Raw genomic sequence first — 24089 nt, 5'->3', positions numbered from 1 at the left:
GTATAAGAAAATAATATCTTGTTTAGTTTCTCTAATTCGTTCTTATTTTTGTATTTGTTTTCTACGCTGCCATTCTGTCTCTTTCCTATCTCACACCTCTCTTTCTGTTTGTATATTATATTCATTTTATTGCTACGTGTTTGTCATTCGACTATCTTCATTCTTTCTTCTCTTCATTTATCACCCCAATCTCTCTCGTGTATGTTATGTTCAATTCGTCATTGCATCTTTGTCATTTTTTTCATTTATTATTTTTGTCCGCTCTCAACTTCCTTTTCTCGTCACTCTTGTCTCTACATTGTTAATTTTTTTCATTACGTTTTCATTTGTCACTCATTCGTTGTTTCTTCCCTTTCTTCGTCACTTCCTTGTGTGTTATATTCCAGTTTTTGTATCATCTCGGTCTGTTCATTCATTACCATTCATCCATTCTCATTCATTCATTAATTCATTCGTTCATCCATTCTTTCGTACATTTTTTATTTAGTCATTCTCCTTTGATTTTCATTCTCTTTTAGTTCATTTTTCCGTCTCTTCTTAATTCATTCTTTCATTCTCCTTTAATCCATTCTTTCATTCTCTTTTAATTCTTTCTTTCATTCCCTTTTCGAACATTCTTTCGTTCTGTTTTAATTCATTCTTTCATACTCTTCGTGAATTTTTATTTTCTCTGTCTCTTCATTATTTCATTCTCTTTTAATTCGTTCTTTCATTCTCTTTCCAACATTCTTTCGTTCTATTTTAATTCATTCTTTCATACTCTTTTGATGAATTTTCATTTTCTCTCTCTCTTCATTATTTTATTATCTTTTAATTTGTTCTTTCATTCTCTTTCCATGTATACTTTCATTTTATTTTCGTACATCCTTTCATTCTCTTGTGTATTTCATTCTCTCTTCGTGTCTTCTTTCATTCTCTTTCCGTGTATTTTTTCATTTTCTTGTCGTACATTCTTTCTTTCTCCTGTGTAATATTTCATTCTCTCTTTGTGTCTTCTTTCATTCTCTTTCCGTGTATTCTTTCATTTTCTTTTCGTACATTCTTTAATTCTCTTGTGTAATATTTCATTCTCTTTTCATGCATTCTTCTATTCTATTTTCTGACATTCTTTCATTCTCTTTTCGTTCATTCTTTAATTCTCTTTCAGTTTATTTTTTCGTTCTCTTTTCTTGCAGTATGTGATTATTTAATTAATTCATTCATTAATTTTCTTTTTTCATTATTTCATTATATATCCATGCATTCTTTCATTATTATGTCATACATATTCATATGTTCATTCATTATTTATTCCATTCCTTTCCGTTCTTTCATTTATTTTTTTTCACTCATACATTAGGTATCTTCGTTCATATTTCATTTTTATTCTGTCTTCCATATACTCTCTGCTTTCCATGTTTTTCTTTGTCTATTTCGTTAGTGTATCACTTTCTGAGTAATATAAATGTTTACTCTTTTACTTACATCACCTTCAGATGTTACTGAACCAGCGTGGCAATTTAGTATTTTAGTATTGAGTTCTTATACTGGGTTACTACATGGTCGTTTCTTTTTTGTTTCAGGTAATGAAGGAACGCTGTAGTATAATGGGCAGCTCTGCTTCTTTCCGGGAATTTCCGGTGTTCAGGTTCGTGTAAAACCTCTGCAATTGTATGTGTTCTGAATGTTAGTTCCCTCCATCTGTTGAATGTTTGTGTCCTATTCCCTCAACCCCCTGACTTCTGATCTGTTACATTCCGTGTCTATGAACCGCCGGCATTTCTGTAACAACAGTAGGGGTAATGGTATAATAATATATACCTCAATTAAGTGCCGTTTCTTTTTCCGCTTGGTTTGTAATTAAGAATTTGTTTTGGAAGTCTCAATTATTCTTTGTATATGAGCTACTCATTATTGTTTTCTTTAATGTTCTATTTTACTTTCGGCTTCGTACATCTTAATTTTTAATTCTGTCGTTTCTTGTAACTCTCGGAGTAGTTTATACAAATCTCTTTCTGGCTACCTGCTGTTTAATTATAATGCTTCTCTTTCAACGTTCAAGATTTCATATAGCGCACCAGCTGCTGCTGTCATGTTGTAGGCATAAGCCTACATATAACTGAAGTTTAACACCGGACTGTCATTTATATGTTTCATATTTCGGGAATTTTTACACCATTTTGGGGATATTCCATGGAATGTCATTACTTTTTATGTTACGTTATTGATTTCCATTGCGAAACTCATAATCTGATAGAAATTTGTTTTAAACATGCCAAATTCAATGAAAGAATAACAATATTATATTATTAATGTGAAAATGTATTGAACATAAATTCGAACAGGACCTTTTTGCATACTGCTCTACATCGTAGTCCATTAAACTGGCACTCATAAAGCCCGATACATACATACATACATACATACATACATACATACATACATACATACATACATACATACATACATACATACATACATACATACATACATACATACATACATACATACATACATACATACATACATACATACATACATACATACTACGTGAAACGTCTAAATTTGACTTACAAGCTGGGAAAATGTGTTACCACTTTGTGTAAGATGAAGTTCCTGAATTTGATTATTTATTGAAGCAGTATGATCGTTTTTCATCAGGTAATAGATGGTAGTTTTCAAATGAAATGTGTATAAAAGGAAATAATGACGTCATACACTGTAAGATACCAGTCGGCCGTACAAGTACAAGCTAGACGAGTCCGCTTGTACAGATGTTTCATTAGTCTATATCTTTGCCGATCAATGATAGTTAAATTTCAAGTGGCGTATCTTAGTCGTGGGCGTCAGCGTATTAAAAGCAGTACAACCTTTTGCTACATCTTTTCCCCCTCACCACAAACAATGACGTTGCACAGAGGCAGAGATAAAACAAGACATCTGTACAAGGGCGGTTGGATACCCAAATTAATAAAATGGAAGAACCCTTATAAGGTATATATCTGTTTGTGAAGGTTTATACTGATAACTTTTGCAACAATTCGTATTACTTTGTTATGGAAGCGGAAAAGTCGAAAGTAGACTACTGCGTGCTTATAGGAAAGGGAGAAGGTAAGGTACCGAAATATTTACATTAATATCATTTGTACGAGTAAATGTGCAAAATATATGTGATCACTGATCTTTGTTAAAGAAAGGTAGTGCTATGAAGAACTTTTCAGTTATTTTGATAATTATTTTATTAACAATAATTTTGGTTTATTTTATAAGACGTGTGCCCTCTGTGATACATACAAGATCTAAAATCTATGAACATAATTAGTAAGGTTCGGATAAAGTAGCTGTATCAGGATAGGCATCCTTGGTCCGTGCGTTTTGTTTACAAACATTCACTAGTTGCCCTTGTCCCTCACGCAGTTCACTGAAGTTTTAGTTATGGGGTGGAGAGCGCTTTTCCCACAGGTAGAATTTTAGCTAGTGGAAGGGGGTAGTGTTCTGAAGCAAGTCAAGGTCCTATTCTATATAGCTATACAACCTATCCTGATACAGCTACTTTATCCGAATCTAAATAATTAGATAGGTACCAAGAATAATAACGTTTCACGCAATCCAAGGGATTTCATGAATAAATTCCTGTCATTTTTCTTGGATTGATGGATAGGTGGGTGGGTAGTAGGAAGGTAGGTAGGTAGGTAGGTAGGTAGGTAGGTAGTCTGATTGGTTAGCTAGCTAAGTAGATAGGATGGATGGATGGTTGTGTGGATGGATGAATGGATGGACTAACTGATAGTTCGGTAGGTAGGTAAGTAGGCAGGCACATAGGTAGTTAGTAGGTAGCCATATGTACGCCTATAATGCAGATGGATTTAATTTTCTCTTGAAACTCTTAGTTTGTTTTGGGCTTCATTGCATTATCTTTTTCCCCCTACCGAGATTTCCTGTTGTGATAATCGTATTCATTCCGTTGGAAATGCTGTGTGAGACTCGTATACTTTCCGATGGAAATGTCTAGGTCGCTCCATACCTGTACTAATTTACTTACGCCTTTTAAAGAACCCGGAGGTTCATTGCCGCCCTCACATAAGCCCGCCATTGGTCCCTATCCTGAGCAAGATTAATCCATCATATCCCACCTCCCTCAAATCCATTTTAATATTAACCTTCCATCTACGGCTGCGGCCTCCCATATGAAATCGATCAGTAAAAAACCTCGCATTTTTTTATACTCTAATTTTTCCGTACTTATACAAGGTGCTGAGGAGAGTGCATTTTCAAAAATATACTGTCGAAAGTCAAACGGTTTTCGTATTATTGAGCGACAAATTTAGCGTATTTTATAAAAACAAGCCTCTTTCAGCGCTCAGAACTCTGGAACCATTTACTGCAGAACATTGAACGAGAGCTTATTTTGAAGCTGACATTTGGTACGTTATGTTAAGAAGTAATCCTTATTTTTATTGTACACAGACAGATAATCTGATTTGACTTGCTTTTAGGCTTTTTGGCCATTTGTAAAAAATTAAGAAAATATTGAGAAAAAACCTTGCATTATTAAGAGGGATTCGGCATTGTTTGCTTAGTGGTACGGCAATAAGTTTCGAGGGTATTAAATAGATTATTTTCACACGCCTAGACTTGAACGGCGCAGTACCGCACGCACTGGCCGAGAGCTGTAGATAAGCGAGCGTTGGGCGTAATTTTACTCCTGTGTTTATGAAAACCTGTGATAAAGCTAGCACAGCCATCACGTGTTTGTCTCCTGGCCTTGCTTGTCTCGGCTACCTCCCGTCTCACAGTCAGCTGGTTAGTTCACGCGCGTACTATTTATTTTCTTTATTTGATATTTTTAATACATTATCAACATACCATCAGTAAAAAATGTGTTTATTTGTACTTTCAATGCAGAATCTAACTATATATTTTTAAAATATTTTTTCCTAGCCAAAGGCGTCTTAATGAGGAAAAATCTAAATTTCTCCATTTCCATAAAAAGTAAGAAAATCTGTTTATATGTCAATATAAACTTTAATTTCTCAGCATCAAAATAAACCATGATTTTGATCATTGGGTGAAAGAGTTTCGGAGCTACAACAGTTTAAAGTTGCTAATTTTATGAAAATACGATAAATTTAAATATTTTTAATTTAAACACTATGTAGTTCTGATGCCTCAAACTTTGCACAAAGCATTGTATCACAGTTCTCTACGTACAAAAAAGTTTCATTGTATTTAGAAACTGTAAGGTCAATTTTCTCTATATTTCGGTCGATTTGAGATGGAATAGCTCATATGCATTTCTGGATTCGCCCATACGTGCTACATGCCTTGTCCATCTCAAATGTCTGGATTTAATGTTCCTAATTATGTCAGGTGAAAATACAATGCGTGCAGTTCTGCGTTGTGTAATTTTCTTCATTCTCCTATAATTTCATCCCTCTTAGCCTCAAATATTTTCCTAAGCGCCTTATTCTCAAACATCCTTAATCTCTGTTCTTCTCTCAAAGTGAGAGTCGATGTTTCACAACCATACAGAAGAACTGGTAATATAATTGTTTTATAAATTCTAACTTTCAGATTTTTTAGAGCACATTGGATGATGAAAGCTTCTCAACCGAATAATAAGACGCATTTCCCATATATACTCTGCGTTTAATGCTCCATACCTGTATCGGGGATCAAAACCCCGCGCCTACTGAGTATTAAGCCAGAACTCTTATCTCCTTAACAGGAGGGACCGGACGTCTTTCCCGGACAAAAGTAACACAGTAGCGGATATAGTACGTAACTTAATCAACGAAGAGGTCGTGTGTAACTCGCGAGAGTGTTTTAAAGCTGGAGGTGCTAACTATGTAACAAGGCGTTGCCTGCAATCAGCGAGACGTGGACGCACGCCTGCACGTAAGACTCACGCACACACGCTCCCTCTACTACACCGCGGGATGAATGGAAGTCCTGTGAATGCACTTTGTCGCATTCCTAGACATTTTTACACGGGAACAGGTTGACGAGGAGTTAAACTGGTTCATAAGTGACGTGTCTTTACCGACCGATCAGGGTGGTCGATAACCACCGGCGTGATCACATGTTGAACGTGATGCCTACCAAGCAGGTTACTAGGAAGTCATACCACATTGATTTCGCACTCATCTATAACGGAATTGAGTGATATCTCAAGGAAGTCCAGGTACTGACACTCTTGACCTGGACTTCGATTCCCGATTAAGTTACTACAGTGGAGCTTCAATTTTAGGCAGTTCGATTCTAGGATGGAGCACATTGACACAATGTTCACTTTTTCAGGTTCTAATCGTATATCGTAATTTTTCCAACAGAGAATCGAGGCAATTTCGTAAATTAGGTCGTAAGAATGTAACAAATAGGTTATTTTAAAATAAATGAATTTATTGCTGTTGAATTTAAACATGTGATAAATAAATGGACGACTTTTAAAACAAAAAAAAACTTTTAAACTTTTGCGACATTTTTTCATGGAAGAACTCTGCACTCTAGAGAATTAAAAAATATTCATAAACAAAATAAAGTTAATTATTGCTTACGCCACCGCATAAAATATACTTCCTTTATATATCACAGTACATACTGAGTCTTTTGAGAGAGCAATCCCTCCATTGTTTATAATTGGTCTCTCTACTGTTTTTCTATTTTCAAGAATTGAACTGCAAATAGTATCAAAATCACTGTTGCCAGTAATACTCTTCCTCCACTTCGCTAATGTACTCTCTGATATGGGCAGTTCTATATGGACAGCCACACTTTCACCTTTCTTTAGTCTATCACAGCGAACTTAGTTTTCCATTGAGTACGAATTTATTTCTTTTTTTTTAAGCGTGCTTGCGCTCAATACGAAACACCCGACTACTACCAAGAGACAAGTGTACACGAATACCTCACCTTCGTTCACTCACTCCCCACCCACCACTTTTTTCCTGCCTAAAATTGAGGCTCCAGTGTACATCTATTTGCCAGTCTCGCTGTCTCTCTGTCCGTCCGTCCGTCCGTCCGTCCGTCCGTCCGTCCGTCCATCCGTCCATCCATCGGCTGGCGATCATAAGCGCCAATTTTTGGGGGGATAAATGGCGTAAGCGCCAATTTAAGGAATCACAGACGTATTACATATGCGCCAATCATTGTATAACAAAAGCGTCAACACCAGAAATTTAACTTAACAAAATGCCTGTTACTTGGTTTCGTGTAATTTGACGTTACAAGAATTTATTTCATCTGGCGCTCGTCATCTTCGTCATCGCATGGTTTTCAGTTGTAATAAAGTCTGTTTCAAATCAGGGAGTGATATCCTCCTTTTCCTATACATATCCATTCGAACATTCAAAATGGGTGTCGAGTTCAATTAAGTATTTTCTACTGCACATAACTCCCGCCGTATTATTTTGCTGGGTTTCTCATGTAATCGCTGCTCTGCTTTACGCTTACAACTATTTCCTAAAACATGGCTGATTCATTATGTACGCGGTAGATGTTTCATGTGAATGGTTTCCAAATTCACTTAAAATATAGATACTTTTATCGTTGGTTATAATTCTACTTGAACAAGCTTTAAAAGTACACTTCCATGATATTTCTCCACAGCTCATCACTCATATTTTTCTATACTTAAAACCATCAGGTGCTATACAAGGCACACCTTTACTTAACTTATTAGTGGCAGTCACAGTGAAGTTTATTCCCACACAAGACTTATACACTGACAAGACTGATACACTTAAATATAACTGAGCATATTCAATAAATCGTTAATCAGTGTTACCAAAGTATGAAGGTACACCGATGGTGGCACTTTTGTAGCATTTCCAATGACGCTTTTGTTATGTGGTCATTTGGCGCTTTTGTAACCAATAAAAGACAATGTTTGGCGCAAATGTAATCAATCCATCCATCCATCCACTCACCTACCGGCCTTGTCTGATTGGATGTCCAGTTGTGTAGCGGTAACAATGTAACAAAATTAATTTGGTGTAATTTTAGTAACTGAGCACAAAGATATTGTGTGGAATATGATTAATGTAATACTGTATGTTTAGAGCCAGTTGTGATTTCGCAGGACCCACGCTTGCCTTACTATGTACCCAGACTGTTATTTAGAGTTGTTGAGACACTGTTTTCTTTATACCTGTGCCTAAGTTATGTCTTCGAGATACACTGCATAATACGATTCTTTATGGCCCCCTCCCTCCACGACAACAATACGTAACCCTGGCAAAAGAACGAAGAGTTTAATGTCCTCAGTCGAAACGACTTGGTGTAATAGATACTCACGTTTCAATGTGTAATTAAATTATCAAGGATTGCATTCGCTTTGAAACAGAATTGCATTTCAACATTCTTACCAGCACAGGAATTAATCTCGTCAGATAATTTAGTATAATTACAATGAGTGCTCAGAAGACTTCAAAGCTCTGTGTTCTCATGACTCCACATCCTCATTCCTTGCAGGGGTAGTAAAAGTCTTTGAAGACCTCTTTGTGTCTTGTAAAGGACCTATGGAGTTTGATGAAAACTTAATCCTTGTCTCCCTTTCTCCCCATTTTGTCTTATCCTTTCATTTCCTTGTCCTTGTGCGTGCTTTTCTCTTCTTTGTCGTTCCTTTCACTTTCTTCGTCACGGATTATGCTAGATCAGGAAGTTCATTGCTGACGACTTAAAGAATTTTTAATTTGACCCAATCAACTTGATTTATCATTATTTTTTTCTTATATTTCTCAGTTTTTTTTTTCCATCTTTTCCTTTTTCCCGTTTTTCCTTTACATTTTAACTGCATGTTTATAGGTCAACTTCTGTTTCGTCTTTCTCTCATCTTTCGTTTGCTTCATTTCTCTCGTTTATTTCCTACCCATTCTTGCCACATGCTCTAATTATTAAAACATCCTACGCATTCTATAAAACTCGGTTACTTGAAGATTGCTCGTTCATTCTATCGTCTACCTCCAATCATGTTAAATTTTATTAATTTATTCATCCTCGATTTATTTATTCATCAATGATTAATATATTAATTTACAATTAATTGACGTTTAAAATTTATTCATTCACTATTCATTAATTTTCGGTTATTTTATTAATCGACATTTAATGTATTTACTATTTATTCAGCCACGATTAATTTATTCATTCGCTATGAAGTCATTAATTCATGATTAATTGCTCCACACCTGTGGAGTAACGGTTAGCGCGTCTGGCCGCGAAACCAGGGGACCCGGGTTCGATTTCCTGTCGGGGCAAGTTACCTGGTTGATGTTTTTTCCGGGGTTTTCCCTCAACCCAATATGAGCAAATGCTGGGTAACTTTCGGTGCTGGACCCCGGACGCATTTCACCGGCATTATCACCTTCATCTCATTCAGACGCTAAATAACCTAAGATGTTGGTAAAGCGTCGTAAAATAACCTAAAATTAAAAAAAAAAAATAAAAATTCATTATTAATTTATACGTTCATTATTATTTTATAAACTACAGTATTTTAATTGATTTATTCATCATGATTAAATTTATTTAGTCGATATTAATTTATTCATTCACAGTTAATTTGCTTATTCATGATTAATTAATCCGCTCACGTTTACATTTACACTACATTTCTTCATTAATTCTTAAGTAGTATAATTTAAAGGTCAAGACAGCCTGTGATGGCATATAGGAGGATGGCAGTAACCTTACTTGTTTTTATTTTGTCCTCGGCACGAGGTCTTTTACCGGGCAGGGCATAGTTGCGCCCCACGGTCAGATAAGATGCAGCAGATAAAAAAGGGTCCCTGTTTTGTGGGCATAGTTGCACCCCGTTCGCATCAGGTAGAGAAAAGGGGCATGGCATAGTTGCGCCCCGATGAAATAGGTAGAGAAAAAGACACTACGGGAATCCGAGCCTCGTAATCAACCAAGCTTATTGATTTCTTATTCGATTTAATAGTTATTAAAATGAACACCATGAAGTTGGCAGTACTTTATTAACTGTTTTTCTACTGTTTATGCAGTGATTATCAATAGCCTACCGTTAAAATGAACACCAATAAGTTGGCAGTACTTTATTAACTGTTTTTCTACTGTTTATGCAGTGATTATCGATAGCCTACCGTTAAAATGGACACCATGAAGTTGGCAGTACTTTATTAACTGAAATATTCAAATGAGTGAGCCGTTATTAGTGATTTTCACACTGTCTGTGGCGTATAGTGAGGTTAATTTAAAATGAATGTTAAGTTTAGTGCAAAGGTAAAGAGTTAATAATTCACAATAGTTCTAAGTTTCAATTTTCGAAACCCTGTACCGTAGGGTTAAGATATCGATGTACAAACAAAAAATGCAGTTCATTTAGTGTGTGTGATCGATAAAAAAGTGTTATTTTAAATAGCAAAATTGATCATATGCTAGGCCTACCTGATTTCAATGCAGCTATCACTGCAATATTTTTAAGTAATTTGTTTATATTATGACAGTCACTTTCGTGTGTACTATGCCCATCGGGGCGCAACTATGCCATGTCCATTCTGCTACCTGATTTCTTCGGGGCGCAATTATGCCATGCCTAGGCCTCCCAATTGACCGCGGGGCGCAACTATGCCATACCGCTTTTACCGCCTTTCGCCCTCCCCCTTCGGAAAAGAACCGGTGGCCAATTGGTCAGGAGACTGGGTGCATAACGGAATCATCCTGTGTGTTATAATGACGAAACATCCCGACACCTCCCGGACATCAAGCCGATACCTTCCAATCTGTAGTCCACTGCTCTATCAACCGAGCTAGATCGTTCCCGTTCATCCTATGCTTTACTATAGTTTTCATTATCTTTTCGTGTTCTTATATTTAGTTTCCATCCTTTACGTAGTATTCTTCGCTTATTTCTTTCCACATTTCTGTTCTTTATTTCGTATTTAATGACTACTTAAATTTTGTACAGTGTTAACCTACGTATTTCTTTTGTCTTTCCTGAGGATGTATTTCAAACTTACTTGTTATATAAGCTTACGTACATTCAAGACATTGAAAATGGTTAAGAGCACGCATTTGGGCCTAACGTACGACCTCTAATTGACGAAGATTTGGTTACTGAAACAAGCACACAGCGCAGCTTACTGCAGGACTTGCTGTAGTTACGCAAATGAAATATTTCTGTGTATAATTAGTTAATAGTGTTGACGTGTGCATGGCGTTGCGAGGGGTAAGGAGACCAGCGGGATCGTGGATTGCCTTGACAGAAGTGCACACAATGTGGCAGCACCAGTACCCCAGCCCCTGGGCTTGTTGACGTTCAGGATTGCTGTGAGAGTGAAAGGATCGCAATCTCACTTCCACTGACCGTTTCTGGAGCACATTTTGGCATATTCCTCTCAAATATTTTGGCAAGTTCCGAAACTTTTAGTTTGTGTAATTGAATGACCTTGATTGACACTACTATTCTGACGTGCTGGTAAGCCTTGAAGTATCTTGTTCGAAGTCCATAGAATTGTTTTTTTCCCCCCCTCAAACGAAGATTAAATTAACTTACGGTGGAACTTCTGTGCCGACTGGAACAGGTTTTCTTCGAATACTTCTATTCCTCATGTATTTCTCCCATATTGATCCACTGCCAATATTATCATGATCATTCGTAATCATCGTACTTGAGCAGTCTCTAGTTCAGGGATACAGAACTGGCGAGAGAGAGGCGGAAAGCAAGGGGAAAGCGTTGGTTCCACGTCCACAGTCCACCGGCGTTGAAAGACGTATCTGTGGCCCGTACGCGCCAATCACATAAGACAGACACTGAATCAAATTTCCTCCCCTACCAAGTCAATGACATGGGGGAGGGGTGGAAGGAAGTGGTAAGTGACTTATTCCGATGAGTGACGTAACGCCACAATTGTCACCCAGTTCTGCAAGCCTGCTCTAATTCAATAGGAACTGTAAGTTAAGAATTGCTGACTTCCCTCGAAGTTATTCTTGGAAAGATTTCTCGTGGCTTTCTGATTCCTGCTATCATTTCATTATTGCTTTATCGTCGTCGTCATCATCATCATCATCATCATCATCATCATCATCATCATCATCATCATCAATCATTTAAAAAAGGCTACAGTAATTAAATAATTTTTTTAAAAGAAGTAGTTTTGAAACAGACTTTTTTCGAGTTATTTGAATTTCGCTATTCCTAAGTTATTGCCATATACTTTCTCATTTTTTCTGAATTGTCTCTATTTGTGAAATAAAAAAACGAATATCAGTTAATTTTTAATTAATTTCATGTGAATGTAGAAGTTTTCTCTAAGTCTCTTCTGTTAACCTTGTCTTTCTTATTTTTTAATTCTTCTATCGACGTCGAACCCAACAACTCCTTTAGTGTAAAACGTAGCGTTAGACAACTAATTTAAATTCTTTCCAAATTACTTTTAGCAACTTTCAAGCGGCAATCCACTCCATTGACGATAAATACATTCTAGATTAGCTCTGGGCATAAGAGGGGACGTGAAAGGGATGGAGAAACTCTCGCCCATGTTCTTTTTGTTTACATCGTCTTATAAACAAAGGCAGAGTAAGGCTCTGTGCATCAGTGGTGGATTTTAGGCTACCGGCGAGAGCCGAATGTTCGTAAAAGCTACGGTATAATGCCCGGCTGATACAATTCGTCACTGACGTTCCTCTTTGCTCGTGCTTCAACAAAAAATTACTGTCTCAGCCAGGGAAGGTGGAGTGGGGAAGGTGGGTGGTCTGCAGTGACACAATCGAGTTACTAGCGCTCAGGCCAATGCTAGATTCTAAGTACAGTATGCTTAACTTGGACCTGTGGACACATTGGAACACTTGGAAACGGATGGACCAACCAACTAGCAAAATTGACTGCCTTATACAATTCTGAATACGTCTACACAAAATTTCCTGTTTCGTATACCAAATAATTCATAAAAGAACACATAATATGCAGATGCTGCATTTGCCATTCTGTTCATACCGGAAAAGGATTTTAACAACAGTATTATTCTTTAAAACACTGTCAATTAGAATCTAAATTAATTTAACCAAATATTGTGCTAAGACAGTTTCTATCAGCATATGACAAATTTGGCAGTTATATTGAAGGGTTAAAAATCACAAGGAAGGATAATTCTTTCTGTGTATGCCAACAGTCATTACAATTTGTTAAACGTTTGTTATTTTGATGACAATAATTTGAAAGAAAAACGTTTTGAATTACTCTGTAATATCAAATTAAACACACCATGACAAGTGCTTCGGAACAACTGTTAGTAGATTTTATGCTGTATGAAAATTATGTTCATACAAACTTGTGAATGTAAAGTGTGAATTTTGATTTAAAATTTGTCCCATATGAAATGTAACAAATTAAATGTAGGGTATAACCGTAACATGCCAATCTCGGGTAAACTAGAATTACATGTATTTTTAATTGGTTATTTAACAACTCTGTATCACCTAAATTGATGATAGCGAGATGATATTTTCCGAGATGAAGTCGAGAGCTCGCCATGTGATTACCCGACATTCGCCTTACAGTTGAGGAAGACTTCGGAAATAACCCAGCCAGGTGGTCAGCCCAAATGGGAATTGAACCCATGCCCGAGCGCAACTCCGGATCAGCAGACAAACGTTCCTACAGCCTGAGCTACGCCGGGCCGGTGACCAGTCTACATATACTAATTCAATTCAATTTATTTTAGCCATTAGATATACAGTTTTAGGCTTCGTCAGAATACATTGAAAAACATATAATACATTTAAAAAAGCACTAATAAAAGAAACACTAAAATTTAAATAATACAATGAAAACATGAAATAATTTGAAAATTTTAAATTAAAGAAAACAGTTCACCCTTAATGGATTAATTGTATCTAATTGCAGTTAAACGTATTTGTTAAAAACAATAACAATTGGAGTGTAGATAAATAAATAAATAGTTTCTCTGTGATGAAATTAATCCCAAGATCTACGGACATGTAAGCGTCCAATTCTGGAGCATCGATCCACCCACTCATCGTGAGTTTCACATGATTACTCACGTGTGTTGCCGAGTAGGTTTTCAACCTTGAACTTTTTTTTTTATTCCAAGGCATCCCCATCATGGTGTTACACTGATCCAGAGACCTAATCTGCCATACCTCGAAGTGACTGAAACATGTGCACCTTCAGGCTTGGTGAGTACGACAAGGGTATCCTGAAAACGATAGTCTTGTAGGCGTGGAACTAATCCGGTCTATCGAAATTCTGGATTGACTTCTTTTCAATTTTTTTCTTCCAAGCTTCGGTTTCACTATTACTTGACCGGTTCTTCGCATCCCTTATATATTTACGCCGGTAGCGAAGATGTTTTTGATACGGCTAATACCTCATTCCGCACACGTGCTTATTATTTTTATTAAGTTCTTTTTATTTCCTTTTATTTTGTGCCTCAGTTGAAACTACAGTAAAGTAACATTAGAATTACATTCAAATTTGATTAAAATCAGGTTTTGGTGTTTAAATTGAGATTATATGCAATTTATATTGAAGTTTTAGCGCACGAGTGACACAAGGAGCTCTTCCCCCACTACTTGGTGGCTTCAGTAGGTGCTACTAGGAATAATGAATGCGTCACGCGTGCGTAATGCTCTTTGAGCTGCCGTAAAACAGGAATTTTTTACGACTGCCAATATTGTTAGCTATAAAGGAAATACCAGGTACAAGGATCACAAAAATTCTACAGAAATCATGATTCAAAAGCTGTGAGTTATATACGCTGTTAATATTATCTCAGTATTGTTATTATTATTATTATTATTATTATTATTATTATTATTATTATTATTATTATTATCCTCAGCCATTAAGACGCGCAATTTTAGCGGTACGTAAAGGCTACAGTAAGCTGTGCGTTCGAGTCCCACTTAGAAATTGTTTGTCCGTTGTTAATGTGATATCCTATACCATATTAGGCGGAGGATCGTTGTGCTGAATCCACATCTCGGGAGTCTTGTCACTTCAATTTTTGTTGGAAATAATTTGAAATGGAGATCAAGGCTCTTCAAGTCTTGTAATGCCATGGAATAATAAATTTTCATCATCGTCATCATCATTATTATTTTTAGTAGGTTATTTTACGACGCTTTATCAACAGCTTAGGTTATTTAGCGTCTGAATGAGATGAAGGTGATAATGCCGGTGAAATGAGTCCGGGGTCCAGCACCGAAAGTTACCCAGCTCATATTGGGTTGAGGGAAAACCCCGGAAAAAACCTCAACCAGGTAACTTGCCCCGACCGGGAATCGAACCCCGGCCACCTGGTTTCGCGGCTAGACGCGCTAATCTTTACTCCACAGGTGTGGACATCATCATTATCATCATAATCATCATAACAGTCATTGAGTTTAATGATTAAACTCGTTTCGTCCTCAATCTTTACAAAGATTTGAAACGCAGTACATACCCAAAAATGACTAGATTACAAGACATCTGCATCAATATTTACTGACATCATCATCATCATCATCATCATCATCATCATCATAATTTAGTTTGAGGATTAATTCCGTGTCGTAGTTTACCGCTGTGGAGTAACGGTAAACATGTCTGATTGTGAAGCGAGTGGGTCCGGGTTTAAATTCTGGTATTCCTTCAATTGAATTTTACTTGAAGCAAGTAAAGAGATAGGTTTGGAAATAAATCCCGAAAAGACGAAGTATATGATTATGTCTCGTGACGAGAATATTGTACGAAATGGAAATATAAAAATTGGAAATTTATCCTTTGAAGAGGTAGAAAAATTCAAATACCTGGGAGCAACAGTAACAAATATATATGATACTCGGGAGGAAATTAAACACAGAATAAATATGGGAAATGCCTGTTATTATTCGGTTGAGAATTTTTTATCATCCAGTCTGCTGTCAAAAAATCTGAAAGTTAGAATTTATAAAACAGTTATATTACCGGTTGTTCTTTATGGTTATGAAACTTGGACTCTCACTTTGAGAGAGGAACATAGGTTAAGTGTGTTTGAGAATATGGTGCTTAGGAAAATATTTGGGGCTAAAAGGAATGAAGTTACAGGAGAATGGAGAAAGTTACACAATGCAAAACTGCACGCATTGTATTCTTCACCTGACTTTATTAGGAACATTAAATCCAGACGTTTGAGATGGGCAGGACATGTAGCACGTATGGGCGAATCCAGAAATGCATATAGAGTGTTAGTTGGGAGGCCGGAGGGAAAAAGACCTTTAGGGAGGCCGAGACGTAGATGGGAAGATAATATTAAAATGGATTTGAGGGAGGTGGGATATGATGATAGAGACTGGATTGATCTTGCTCAGGATAGGGACCAATGGCGGGCTTATGTGAGGGCGGCAATGAACTTTCGGGTTCCTTAAAAGCCAGTAAGTAAGTAAGTATTCCTTCAATCAATTGAAACAGTTGCTGGCTAACTTTCGGCGTTGGACTTCGGACTCAATTCGCCATCATAATTTCTTCATCTCTCATCATTCAATAGTTTCATGTCAGCACAAGATGAAGAAGTATGCATTACAGTTGATTTGGATACAGATGACATTGTTCTGATCTTCTAATGGGTGCCACTCATGATTGTTCTTTAGTTTCCATTTTGGTCAACAGTTCTGTTCAGGAAAGATGGTAATGATTATGTAAAGAAGAATTGCAATGATATACGAATGCATCAACTCTGTAATAAGTAATCAAAGAGGAACCGAAAGAACAATTGATGTAAACATTCTGCCGCTTGAACATAGAAGTTTCATATATCTGTTTTGCTCTGAGATATGAGTTGCCTGTCTGTTAGAACTTCTGTATTTTAAGGCATGCAGGCGCCAATTAAAGTTTATACAGCTCTGTATTTTTGTAGATTAATTGCGGTCGTAATTAGGTGGTGCACATAGAGAGAGAAAGATGTGCACACACAGACATAATGCAATTCTTGGAATGGGGACACAGTAACAATAATTTGAGCTTTATGTAAATTCAAACGTGATTCTACATCATCATAGCATGGTGTAGCAATGGGGGGGGGGGTGTTCTGTTTAACAGAATTCAGTATGTTCGCAATTTAAGATATGCACGTGAGTTAATTGTGTGCAGGATACGTGATTTTATTACATGTGTTAATAGAAGTGTTTTTGGCAACATAATGGCTTTCGGAATTAAGATAACTCGAGAATATTGTAAGAAATGGAAATTTGAAATTTTATTCTTTGAAGAGGTGGAAAAATTCAAATACCTGGGAGCAACAGTAACAAATATAAATGATACTCGGGAGGAAATTAAACACAGAATAAATATGGGAAATGCCTGTTATTATTCGGTTGAGAAGCTTTTATCATCCAGTCAGCTGTCAAAAAATCTGAAAGATAGAATTTATAAAACAGTTATATTACCGGTTGTTCCTTATGGTTGTGAAACTTGGACTCTTACTTTGAGAGAGGAACATAGGTTGAGTGTTTGAGAATAAGGTGCTTAGAACATATTTGGTGCTAAGAGGGATGAAGTTACAGGAGAATTGAGAAAGTTACACAATACAAAATGCATGAATTGTATTCTCCACCTGACATAATTAGGAACATTAAATCCGGACGTTTGAGATGGGCAGGGCATGTAGCATGTATGGGCGAATCCAGAAATGCATATAGAGTGTTAGTTGGAAGGCCGCAGCCGAAGGGAAAAAGACCTTTGGGAAGGCCGAGACGTAAATGGGAAGATAATGGATTTGAGGGAGGTGGGATATGATGATAGCGGCTGGATTAATCTTGCTCAGGATAGGGAGAAATGGCGGGCTTATGTGAGGGCGGCATTGAACCTCCGGGTTCCTTAAAAGCCTGTAAGTAAGTACAAATTAGTTTCTATGAAATGAGAATAGCGATGCGCTAGCACTTCCAAAATTCTGTCGCATTCTACTCATCTATTTTTTTTGCAGGAATGAACGCGTCCTTCGTGTTATTCTTGACATTCTGTAACAATGTTCTGAACACTTTCCCTCTTTCTGTTCTTTTTTCTTGTTATTCTTCTATTAATTCGTTCCTCTTTCTTCCCTTATTTATTTATTCTTTCCTCCATTTTCTTACATGCATACATACGTACATACATACCTACCTACCTACATACATACGTACGTACATACATACCTACCTACATACATACATACATACATACATACATACATACATACATACAATTATCAGTCATTAGACCACTGCAAAATGTCCATTGTCATTAATGTCAAGTTTCAAAAAAAGGTCCCCAATAATCGAATATCCAGTATGAAATATGTCCACAGTCATTAAATGACTATTATCTCTTAAATGTCCGCTGTCATTAAATCTCCGCTATCAAAAATGTCCCCAGTCATTAAATGGTCATTAACAAAAATGTCCGGAGTTATTGCATGCACGGTATTATGAACGTCCAGAACAATATTTATCAAATATAAATTAATAATTTAACCATGAAATGTAAGCTAAAGTTACAATTGAGTGTATTGAGTATATTGAGTATCGTACAGTCAGTGAACACAAATATTTGCAATTGAAAAAGTCAAGTAATACATATAAAATAAACAGACATAAAAACAATAAAATTTTATCACCAACACTCAACAACATTAACATTAAAAAACTCATTAATATCATAAAAAGGTTCTTGATTAACCAACCAGAGACAAGTCTGTTAAAAGACTTCCTTTCCAGATTGAAAACGTGTCGGAAATTTATTTGCAATTTTTAAAGACATAATAGAATAATTATTCATTCTTTTGGTTTGCCTACACTTACATATATCAAAAAGGTCACGGTTTCTGGTGTTGTATAGGTGAACATCATTCTTATGTGTCAACATTTGTGAATTATCTTTAACAAAATTTAGGGCTTGATAAATATACAGTGATGTTACAGTCATTATTTTTTTAAAAAGCAAGCATCGTAAGTCAATATTCTGTAACTAATTTTATTTTCTGATTTTCTTCTGCACTGAGGCCAGCATGCAGCTTCATATGATATGAAAGTGCTTGCAGATATTGTTTCAAATTGTTCTTGTCCTTATACTTATTGAATCGGTGTAGGCCTAAAAGCCCTTCAATTCGCCGTTTATTTATAATGTACTTCTTGCTTAGAGGGTGTCTTACGTTCATATGATCATAGCGAATTTGGATCATGGTACTCTCTGTTTCTCCTGTTTTTGTGTTATGTTTTCTATAAATGTGCAAACATTTTTTTTTTAATTTAGAGTGGAGACCTTCCACTAAATTATGGGTCTATGACCACCTTGTCCGAAAGGAATGTTGATTAATCGTCTCTGAACATACCATACATTGGACATTTTGACTTGTAGCTATTTTTATACGTACTGGATATTTTGACTTGTGAACAATTCTATATTTTGAATATTTTGTTTTTCGGACGTTTCTACATATTGGACATTTCAAGTGGCCTTATTCGATTGGAAGTTTTAGTTGTGGACATATTTGTAGTGGACTTCCTGTATATTGGGCTTCGAGCTGTGGACATCTATACATGCATACATACATACGTATAAACATTACATACATACATACATACATACATACATACATACATACATACATACATACATACATACATACATACATACATACATACATACGCAAGGACGCACGCTTTGTGAAATGGAACCAATTTAAGAGTGAAAATGTCAACGGAACAGATACACATATAGCGTATGATTACCGAAGAGTCCAGGGGAAAAAGGGGGGATGTCCACTTTTAAACAATTCTCAGGAAACCAATTTTAAAATGTGAAACTCTATCATTCCGAATATAATACTGAGAATTTAACCAGCAGTTAATCTGTGACTAAGAGCTTTCTTCCCCTGTTCTAATGTAGAATTAATTCACTTCATATGAAGTATATAAGCGAATGGAAATCTGAATTTTGCCTGAAAGTGGACATCCCCCCCCCTTTTCCCCTGTACTCTTGTAATAGAGAAACGAAGCGAAATGCTAAGAGAATACCAGATGACTTTATCATCAGAATATGAAGTACGTAGGTCTATGTTTATATCAATCAGGACATCGAAATGTGGAATACCCAAGAAGAGGTGGAGTTAACAGGCTTTGACGTATAAACTCAATATTACGCAGAAAGAGAAGAATAAGAAGTTGTGACGTGTAAAAAGCATCAGGTTGAAAATGTTTGCCATAAGAACTCATTTACCGTTAAAATTTTTTCTGGAAAAGATTCTGTTTTCGTATACTATGAAAGGCCGCTTAATTTTATACGACCAGGAATTTCTTTTGACATATAGCACATTTCTTAAAAACAATCAGCGCCGTGATTGGGCGGCAACTTACCTAACACCTGCGTAAAACAGATTGTCTGAATTCCAATACGTCTGACCAGCTGCTTAATCATCTATCCACATACGCGTCCTATGATGAGATAGGAATAGCTTCTTTAACACTGCCAAGTTAATCCGAAGAAGACCGGCGTAAGAAAGTTGCAGTTACGAAGTATTTTTCCAGTATTATATTACACATTTGTAACGTGTGAAATTGTACACATGTAGTCACAAGTGTCAAACGTAATAATTTTTTCTCCCCTAGTTCATGCGTTCTAGAATTTTAAGCATTTTGAGTATGCGCATCTGTTAAATCTTCTTTATTAAACGTTTCTTGTATTTTTTAACTTCCATCCTAATGCCATTATTGCATTGAGGTCCTCAATTCGAATAATGTAAAAGAGTGACATTCGAAGACAGATGGAATTTATGCTGTAAGCAAACTTTTTTTTCTTAGTATTTTTTGTATTACCAAATGTGTCTCGAAGAATAACACTACGTAGATTCTACAGAATTAAAAATTAAAATAATAAAATTCGCAAATGTTAACGTTTCTCCATACAGTTTTCCATATGCGTCTTAGATTCTAGAGCCACAAAAAACAATTAAACGAAAACACCAGAGTTGTCGGACGAAGCATGATGAAAACATATGCTAAACATTCCATGCAAAGTTATGACTGAGCAGGGATGTGTCACAAATTAAGACCCCATATTGCTAAAACAAGTCGTACCATCCTTGTCACTTAATCATTTTCACAGCAGCAACCCAACTTTCAGGTATTGGAACTAGAATATGCATATGCATAGACGCCCAAGGTGCATCCGAGCACGTCTGCCTTTCCTATGAGACGAGTTTTAGTAATACTGATTATTTTTGGCTACAAAGACAAGGTGGATTTAGTTTACGCTTGCTATTAGCATACGCATATTATTTACCAAAAATAACAATGACTCTCTGACAATTGAAAACAATGGAAATATTATCTATCTACAAGAGAAGGTGCAGTACTTGACGGTCTTGTTCCTTTATTTCCTCATCGTATATTTATTTATGTACCATTTAATTAATTAATTTTTATTTAATTACTTTGTTTTTCCTGATAAGTTAAGAGCATTTTTAATAACAATTTTTAACCAACTTTCTTTAGAATACAGAATTTTCTCTAATTGCCGTTGTTTTAAGAATTGTGTAAAAGACGTTTTTGGAAAGAATTCTCAGTTGATTTATTTATTTTATGGTTTAAAACTTCTCTTCTTTCTGCCCAAAACTTTGTTACCTTACTGTTTGTTCTTATTTTACTTTCTTTCTTTAATTCTTGAGATATTGTATGTTTTCCATAGACTGTAGTTTCATGACTTTTAAAATTACATTGTATAACATATGTATATGTTCTTGTATAGATAGCCCTACATATGATATTATTATGATGTACCGAAGTAAGCTTACATATGATATTTCCGTGCAGGAATTCTGCGTTACCAACCGGGACTCGAACCCGGGTTTTCAGCTCTACGTACTGATGCTTTATCCAATAAGCCACACCGGATTCCAGTTCCGATGCCGGATATAATCCCTCTCAGTTTATATTCTACCTCAGTTTCCCTTTGGTGGCCTGCCCTCATGTACTGTGTCACAGAATATGTGACAGTGGCACAATGTCCAATGCACTATGAACAGAGGTGCACTCATTACGAGTGACTAAGTGGCCGGGATCCGACGGGATGAGCGCCGTCTTGAACCACTAAGTGATTACTTACGCATATTATATTATATTATTATGATGTACCGAAGTACATATAGTTCCGTGCAGGAATTCTGCGTTACCATATGATGAAGGATAGATAGAGAAAAATCGTATAATATTTTTTTATCCTTAAAATATAACGTTTTCTGTGTATTTACTTCGAAAGCATGTCCTACGGTGCCTTGGCGTTGACTTGCTGGTCGCCATTTTCATTTACAAATAGGTTAAACACGCATTGCAATGATTGAATTGATATTCTTGTGCTTTCTGTAAGTTCCAAGATATGTTAGGAGCTTGACGAGCACGGAAAAGAAGTGATCGATAACGATTCCATCTAGTGGCATATTTTAAACTGCATATATGAAGTAGGCTATAGTATACTATACTCCAGGACCCAGAAGGATAGGATAAGTCTATATCATACGAAGGGAGATTTGTAAAAATGGAAGAGACATCAGGCAGTATTGTGTCATGAAATTATAATATGGCATCAATATTAACAAAAAAATAAATAAAATATAGACGTAGTCAATCACAGTGATTAAAAAGACCTGTCACTTTTTCTTTTACTTTTTGATATTCCAATAGAGGGAAGCTTCGATTACCTTCGTTGATTCATTCCAGAGAATAGTGACGGTTTTCGAGACGGTAATGAAATAATTTGAACCTGTGTTAGAGCGACAAATTGTTCCGAAAATAAAATGATCCACATATAAATATTGTTTTTATGTTATTACATCGAATAAAATTATGTATTAAAAGAAATACCATTCCATTATATTTAGCCTATTAAGTTCATATAATTTAAAAAAAAACTTTATAAGTACTACAGAATTATTAAACACAGAATAATATGATTCATTGACACGCCACTTTTATTTACTATCTTTGACTTTGAAGTTACAGCCGACACGTTCCTAGATGTCACGTCACGAGGACAGTGTAGGACTCGATGCTCGAGATTATGCGCATGTTGGTCATGCAGGGTAAGTGTAACTGTCAGTGGTTCAAAAAAACAACGAACTGAATTTTGAAGATGGTACAATTTAATTATATTAAACAGTGAGTGACGGTTAACCGAAACAACGATCACCGAAGACGATGATAATCGAAGCTTTACTTATTCTTTAGTTTAAAAAGTATCAGTATTCTCTCTTCTGGTGTCAAATTGTTGTCTGTTTAAATACATTTTTAGTTATCGGACATATTTTTGTTAATTTAAAGCATTACATTAGGATCTCTGGCACATTTATCTTCCGTGGAACAGTATCTTTAACAAATACCAACGAGAAAGAAAAGTTATTTGACTTTAATGCGTTATTTTATGCAAGTAACGTGGTAACGCACACGAATGTGTGTATATAGCTGGCATCTAGCACAATGAGACTACTTCCCTTTCAGATAGCTTCCCATGCCTGATCGCGGGGGAAGCACATGACTGTTGGTGTGGCATTTTTCAAGAGCTAACATCCATATTCTTTTCTATTCTTATCGCCACAGTTAAGGAAACGATTCTTTGTTGTGTAATTAAACTAAAAATTAAAGTCGTATCTTTTGCTCTTAAATTTCCTGTCGAGTGGGCGATGAATGTTTTTATCGCGTTTGGTTACGGAGGGATACGAAATAATTGTAAGTATATAGTAAAAAGGAAAAGGAAAAGAAACATTTTGATATTTTGAAGTGGCATTATCACAGTTATAACACCATTTCCTTTGGATTGCATTTCCTGCTTATATTGTGTGGAAGCTGTGCCGATAACTGTTGTCAATTTCAAGTTACAGCGAACGTTTGCAAATATGCAACTTTTAAATTACAGAATTCCGCACTCCAGAAAATAGCAATGTAATAAACATTAAAATTTGGACATTGTTTCAAAATCTTGAGTAAAAATATTTGCTGTATTTTATTCGCCGCCTTCAGCGTCAAAACGAGCATGAACTTTTAATATCATCATTGTATGCGATTTTAGATCTGTGTGCGACCTTCAAATTAATTTAATTTCTCTATTTTCTCGAAGAATTAGTCATTTCTTCGATTCCATGTGG

At 36.0% G+C, this 24089-nt stretch overlaps 1 protein-coding gene across 7 annotated transcripts in view; it reads left to right on the top strand.

Annotated features, from left to right (window-relative positions):
• The window catches only part of LOC138715210 (zinc finger protein castor homolog 1-like), a 752775-nt gene that overhangs the window by 112864 nt on the left and 615822 nt on the right, over positions 1 to 24089 (top strand). The window contains exon 1 of one of the 7 annotated variants that reach the window (XM_069847867.1): positions 1563 to 1627. The exons of the other annotated variants lie outside the window; for them this stretch is intronic. The gene's annotated coding sequence lies outside the window, so the exon portion shown is untranslated. Of the gene's footprint in view, positions 1 to 1562; positions 1628 to 24089 lie in introns of those variants that run through there. 7 annotated transcript variants of the gene reach the window in all.

This window comes from Periplaneta americana, chromosome 15 (assembly GCF_040183065.1).
Source record: "Periplaneta americana isolate PAMFEO1 chromosome 15, P.americana_PAMFEO1_priV1, whole genome shotgun sequence".
Lineage (NCBI taxonomy): Eukaryota > Metazoa > Arthropoda > Insecta > Blattodea > Blattidae > Periplaneta > Periplaneta americana.
The sequence above is the reverse complement of the archived record's forward strand: the minus strand, read 5'-3'. Positions and strand labels throughout refer to the sequence as shown.